This window comes from Bos javanicus, chromosome 9 (assembly GCF_032452875.1).
Source record: "Bos javanicus breed banteng chromosome 9, ARS-OSU_banteng_1.0, whole genome shotgun sequence".
Lineage (NCBI taxonomy): Eukaryota > Metazoa > Chordata > Mammalia > Artiodactyla > Bovidae > Bos > Bos javanicus.
Genome location: NC_083876.1, coordinates 75,824,213 through 75,830,916, shown reverse-complemented (window position 1 = coordinate 75,830,916; position 6,704 = coordinate 75,824,213). Strand labels below are relative to the sequence as shown.

The 6,704-nt window shown below is 44.0% G+C and overlaps 1 pseudogene; it reads left to right on the top strand.

Annotated features, from left to right (window-relative positions):
- Nucleotides 1-1,147: 1,147 nt before the first annotated feature.
- LOC133254556 (U6 spliceosomal RNA) lies at nt 1,148-1,241 on the top strand (annotated as a pseudogene).
- The last annotated feature ends 5,463 nt before the right edge of the window (nt 1,242-6,704 follow it).

Genomic DNA, 6,704 nt, shown 5'->3' with positions numbered 1-6,704 from the left:
GGTAGCCAGTTCTCTTCTCCAGGGGATCTTCCCAAACCAGAGATTGAACCCAGGTCTCCCACACTGCAGGCAGATTCTTTACTATGAGCCATAAAACAATGCCTTATCCATCTTCTTTATCCATCAGCCTTATAGTCTTTGTTCTGTCTCTTCTATTCATCACTCTTCTTTTCCTGATTCCCTAAAACAAACATTTTATATATTCATCTAAAGTACTTAGAATAGTCCCTGGCATATGGTAAGTGCTAGACCAATTTTAGCTATTTTTAAAGACATCAGTATAAGAAGAGAAAGAGTTTTTGGTATCCTACTTTGTTTTTTTATGCCAAAAAATTCACATCACCCAAGCATAATACAACATCAGACCTCAAAGGCCTGCTTCTGGGTCCTGAAGTTAATGCTTGAGGCCCACAAAGTAAGCCTCCAAAACAGATACAGGATGCTGTGAGGAAGGATCTAGGATTAGAAAACACAGAAGGGAATTCCAGTAGGGGGCAGGGTGGGTAAGAGAGAGGGGCCCATCTGAGGAGCTGCAACTCTCTTTTGACCTCAAGGAGTACGTATATGTGTGTTTCTGCCAACACTAAATGAACAGCTTTCTAGATAATGGTATCATGATCACAATGGAGAGGTTATGTTCTTGGATACACAAATCTAAAACTGCTGACCTCTCACGTGAGTGAGACTTCTATCCCCGATAGTTCACTAGGCATCAAACCTTGGATATCCAGATACCTGCTCAGCATAACATATCTCTTCCCTTTAGAGTCCCTCTGTCCAAAGCTTGGTAATGCCATCGGAAACACCTCTCTTCGAATCACTAAGAAATGAGCTCTTCAGTCATTTCCAACTCCTCACTCTTAAAATTCAAGCTCTAAGGCATACTAAGTGATCTCAACCTAGCTATTTGAATCTCTAATCTTCATTTCCTTATTTGTAAATTCTAGATAATTTTAGTGGCCTCATAAGGGCTGTTGAAAGAATAGTGGTACTACTAGTATGACTATTACTAGAAGTGGTATTGGTAATAATCATAGTGGCTAACATTTATTGATCTCTTAGAATTTTTTCACATTTAATCCTCATAACAACTCTATGAAACAGGCCTGTATCTTTTACCTTTAGGTCACAGAATAAGAAAATGAGGATGCTCATTTCAGCAGCACATATACTAAAATCGGAACGATACAGAGAAAACTAGCATGGCCCCTATGCAAATTCACGAAGCATTCCATATTTTTGTATGACTCAGGGAACTCAAACTAGGGCTCTGTAACCACCTAGAGGGGTGGGATGGGGAGGGAGCTGCAAAGGAGTTTCAAGAGGGAGGGGACATACATATACCTATGGCTGATTCATGTTAATGTTTGGCAGAAACACAATACTATAAAGCATTTATCCTTAAATTAAAAATAAATAAACTTGAAAAGAAAAGGAGGCCCCCAGAAGCTCATCCATCTTTTCAGGAAATGTTTACTGAGTGCCAAGTCTGCACCAGATACTTTTCTAAGAGGTTGAGATCCTCCACTGTGTAAGACAGGGTCCTTGATCTTATGTAAGTTACATCCTAATTGGGGACAACAAAATCAGCAAATAAAATAATCATAGACTGTGAAAAGTCCTGAGAAGTAAACAGTAGAGTCTTGTGTGAGAAAGTAATAGGTGGTTTGGACTACTTTGGATTGATTTTAAAAGGCATACATTTAAAATGGATAACCAACAAGGACCTACTGCATAGCACAGAAAACTCTGCTCAATATTATGTAACAACCTAAATATGAAAGGAATTTGGAAAAGAATAGACACATGTATATGTATAACTGAATCAGCTTGCTGTACATCTGAAACTAGGGCTTCCCAGGTGTCTCAGTGGATAAAGAATCCGCCTGTAACGCAGAAGATGCAAGAGATGTGGGTTTGATCCCTGGGTTAGGAAGATCCCCTGGAGGAGGAAACGTCAACCCACTCCAGTATTCTTGCCTGGAGAATCCCACGGACAGAGGAGCCTGGCGGGCTACAGTCCAAGGGTTGAAAAGTGTCGGACACAACTGAAGTGACTTAGCATGTACGCACGCCTGAAAGTAGCAGCACATTGTTAATTAACGATCAGTTCAGTTCAGTCGCTCAGTCGTGTCCAACTCTTTGCCACCCCATGAATCATAGCACGCCAGGCCTCCCTGTCCATCACAAACTCCCGGAGTTCACTCAGACTCACGTCCATCGAGTCAGTGATGCCATCCAGCCATCTCATCCTCTGGTGTCCCCTTCTCCTCCTGCCCTCAATCCCTCCCAGCATCAGAGTCTTTTCCAATGAGTCAGCTCTTCACATGAGATGGCCAAAGTACTGGAGTTTCACCTTCAGCATCATTCCCTCCAAAGAAATCCCAGGGCTGATCTCCTTCATAATGGACTGGTTGGATCTCCTTGCAGTCCAAGGGACTCTCAAGAGTCTTCTCCAACACCACAGTTCAAGAGCATCAATTCTTTGGCACTCAGCCTTCTTCACAGTCCAACTCTCACATCCATACATGACCACAGGAAAAACCATAGCCTTGACTAGACGGACCTTTGTTGGCAAAGTAATGTATCTGCTTTTGAATATGCTATGTAGGTTGGTCATAACTTTCCTTCCAAGGAGTAAGCGTCTTTTAATTTCATGGCTGCAATTCTAAGTTTAAAAAAGACCTAATGAGTTAAAAAAAGAAAAAATTCCTTTAAAGAAAAAAAAAAAAAGGCGTCTCTAACTAGGTGACATTTAAGCTGAGAGGTTCAGGGTGAGAAAGGATTCAACCAAGAAAGGATGGAAGGAAGAGTGCAGAGGCTTCAGAACAAGCAGGAGCTGGAAAGGGAGTAGGGGAGTTAAGGGGAGTGAGGTGGAAAGAGGCCGCAGATGGAAAATGCTCTGCACAATGGCAAGGAAATTTGGAGCTTATTCCATGCAATGGGAAGACTGGATGGAATGAGAATAGTGCAAAGACAAATCTGAATTAAAATTTCAAACATCATTCTAGCTTAGTGTGATGTAAGGCTGGTGAGGATGCAGAGGTGAACCTGGGAGACCAGCTGGGCAGCTACTGTAAGAGTCAGGGCAGGAGAGGATGGGGGTTGGGCTCGAGGAGCAGGTGGAATGCACACCAGTGAAGAGATGAAGGGGCTGTTTTTGAGACAGAGCCTTTGTGACTTGCTCATGGATGTGGAGGAAAGTGAGGAAAAGGGAGGATTTAAAGAGGTTTCTAGGGACTTCCTTCATGGTCTTGTGGTTAGGATTTTGTCTTCCAATGCAGGAGTGGGGCCGGGGGTTCCATCCCTGCTTGGAGACCTAAGATCCCACGTATCTTGTGGCCATAAAACCAAAACATAAAATGAAGCCGTATTTTAACAATAGAGAGTTTATTAATAGCCCATATAAAAAATATCTGTAAAAAGAGGTTTCTAGCTTAAGCCTCTGGGTGAATGCCAGGGCCAGGAACTGAGCTGGGATGATTGGAGTAGAAGCAGGTTTTGAGAAAAAGAAATGGCACATGAAATCAAGAGTTCCAGTTTGATTGTAAAAAAAAAAAAAAGGCAAGCACACAGCCAAATCTAGAGGTCACTTAGACAGTTGAGTACCCAAATGTGGATGAGAGATTAAAAAATGGGATTATCTGCATATATATGGTGTTTAGGGTCATTGGCATGGAGCAGAAAAAAGAGAAGCCCTCAGGTCTGAATGCCCCAACATTGATCACTTATAAGTCAGCCAAGGAAAAGATTTCAGAGATTTGACAAGGGCCTCTTGCCCCAGTTTCCCCAGTTAGAAAGGAGCTGAGCTGTGATGACTGATGCAGGATTTGTGAAGAGTCCCGTAGAGTCTGGCTCCTAAAATGCCCCCTCCCTGTAACCAGAATTACTGCAACCTCTTCTTCCACCTCAAAACTCCTAGTCTGTCCTTCAAGGCCAACTTTAATGGGCTCATTTTTACTTCCCCAAACTATTTCCAGCCATTCCTAAATGTTTGTTGTCTAAAAGACACTGCTCAGCTGACAAACTTCTAAGTACTTGCATGGCAGTTTTAGGCAACAGCAATCTCACAACAATAACATTCACTCGTTCAACAAATATCTGGCATTTGCTGCCTGTCAGGCCCTCCTCAACTACTGAGGAGACTCCAGAAAGCCTATAGGTGAAGTCCTTGCTCTCCTGGAGATGATGTCACAGAGAGGGCTAGCGCCGTTCTAGTCAGCTCATGGGCCCATCCATGGGTCATGGCCATTCCAACCTTCTCAAACATTCATTCTTCCTCCCTACCCTCTTTCCTCGTCTCCCCGATCTCAATCCTCCATTTTCATAGAAGCCATTCAGTCTAAAATTTAGCATCAGTTACATACCCACCTGTGAGCACTGATGTATCTAAATGTCACCTGCCCACCTCCACTCCCTCCTGCAGAGACACACACCTTCCAACAGAGATCCTGTCCCAGTCAGAAAGCCACATAGAAAGCTCTGCAGAGACGATCAGAGCTCCACATGTCAGCTGACTGTGCTCAGTTGCGATTAGTCGTGTCCGACTCTGCAATCCCATGGACTGTAGCCCGCCAAGCTCCTCTGTCCATGGAATTTTCCAGACAAGAATACTGGAGTGGGTTGTCATTTCCTACTCCAGGGGATCTTCCCGACCCAGGGATCAAAGCTAAGTCTCCTGTGTCTCCTGCATAGGCAGGCAGATTCTTTACCACTGAGCTACCTGGGAAGCCTAGAGAGTGAAATCGAGAGGTACAGAGCCTCAAAGGAAGAGACTTGAGAGAGTGAGCTTTGATGACTGAAATGGAAAAGGGAATTTAGGGAGAAATGGGTAGTGTGGGGAAAATTATAGGGGAAAGGGGAGACAGATGAGGGGGTAAATCAGAGATCACAAAACAACTTCAGACTGCCCAGAGGGACTGCTAAACCCAGAGAGCCCATTAATAAGCTTCTGTGGTCACCTGGGCTCCATGCCTAGCTCCTTACTTAGAGTCAACACCCAGGGGCCTTAATAGCCATCCTGGGGCTTTTCTCAGCAGACCAAGCTTAGAGGAAGGCATTTGCAAGGAAGGTCAATTCTTCATCCCCAGCAAGTGCAGGCTATATTAGGGAGGTTAACCTATTTACACTAAAGCCTTCTCAACTGGGTATCAATAGATTAGTCTAATGCTGTCCGATGGGGTTACACAGATAATTCTGTCATACACTCACCTACAGAGAACAAACAAATAACTTCCATCAGCACAACTGACACAGTCATACAGATTTGATTTCATATGACTATGATTTCATATATGTGGTGTTAGTTGCTCAGTTGTGTCCAACTCTTTGTGACCCCACGGACTGTAGCCTGCCAGACTCCTCTGTCCATGGGATTTCCCAGGCAAGAATACTGGAGTGGGTTGCCATTCTCTTCCCCGGGGGGAATCTTCCCAACACAGGGAGTGAACTCAGGTCTCCCGCACTGCAGGCGGATTATTTACCATCTGGGCCGCCAGGGATATATGTGCAGGATCATCTGTAATAAGCACCAGTGGGGCAATGGTTAATTGCCCTGTATTCCAGCAGATGGAGCTATAGCCTGGAGGGGTGCAATATGCTTCAGTGGCTGATGGCCCACCCCTCAGAAAAATCAATATTGAGAAGAGATGTGGGGAAAGAGAATTAATAATAATAATATAATAATACTAACATTAGTTAGTATTCTGTGGTTGTACACGCATCTGAATTGGTGTCTGATACACAGCAAGGCATTCAAATAAGGAATGAATACATGTGATGTAATCCAGTGAACATTCTGAGAACAGAGATTTTTCTTCCTCATTCAGCTTTGTTTTTCTCTCTCATTCCTTTGAATATCTGTATATACACACCCTTTGGACACCCACTTCCCATTAAAATGTCATGGAAAAATTCTGTGAAACTTGACTATAGGGTCAAACGGATGTCAAAGGGAGGTGTCAGGAGAGGCATGTGATGAAAATAAGGCAGCTGGGGTTCCCACCTGTCTCCCATGCCCGGACTCTGCTCTAGGCAGTGTTCCTTGAAGTTTGTTTCCTCCCTAGCCCCCACCATTTGCATCAGTATCAGCTGGGTTGTTTATCAAAAATTCTGATTCCCAGGCTACATCCCAAAGAATCTTAATCAATAGTTGTAGGCTGGGGCACCTCCTGTAGTCCCTTCATACAGTTAAGCTCAAGAATCTCTCTTCTGAGGGAAGGGGAACTGACAAACTCTTATTCCCAATCCTGAGACACAGAGAGCATGAAAAACTCTGAACACTGAAAAGTTTTCATAACTTACTTTGGTGGCAAAATCTGGCCCATGAAGTGCCATGAAGCTATGTATGATTCTTATTAATTGCACATAATATGAGTATCCCACTCCAGTACTCTTGCCTGGAAAATCCCATGGACGGAGGAGCCTGGAAGGCTGCAGTCCATGGGGTCGCTGAGGGTCAGACACAACTGAGCAACTTCACTTTCACTTTTCACTTTCATGCACTGGAGGAGGAAATGACAACCCACTCCAGTGTTCATGCCTGGAGAATCCCAGGGACGGGGGAGCCTGGTGGGTTGCTGTCTATGGGGTCACACAGAGTCAAACACAACTGAAGTGACTTAGCAGCAGCAGCAATATGAGTATGCATATGTAATGTGAATGCTCACACAGCCCACTAAGGAAATATTAATGTGTTTGGTTAG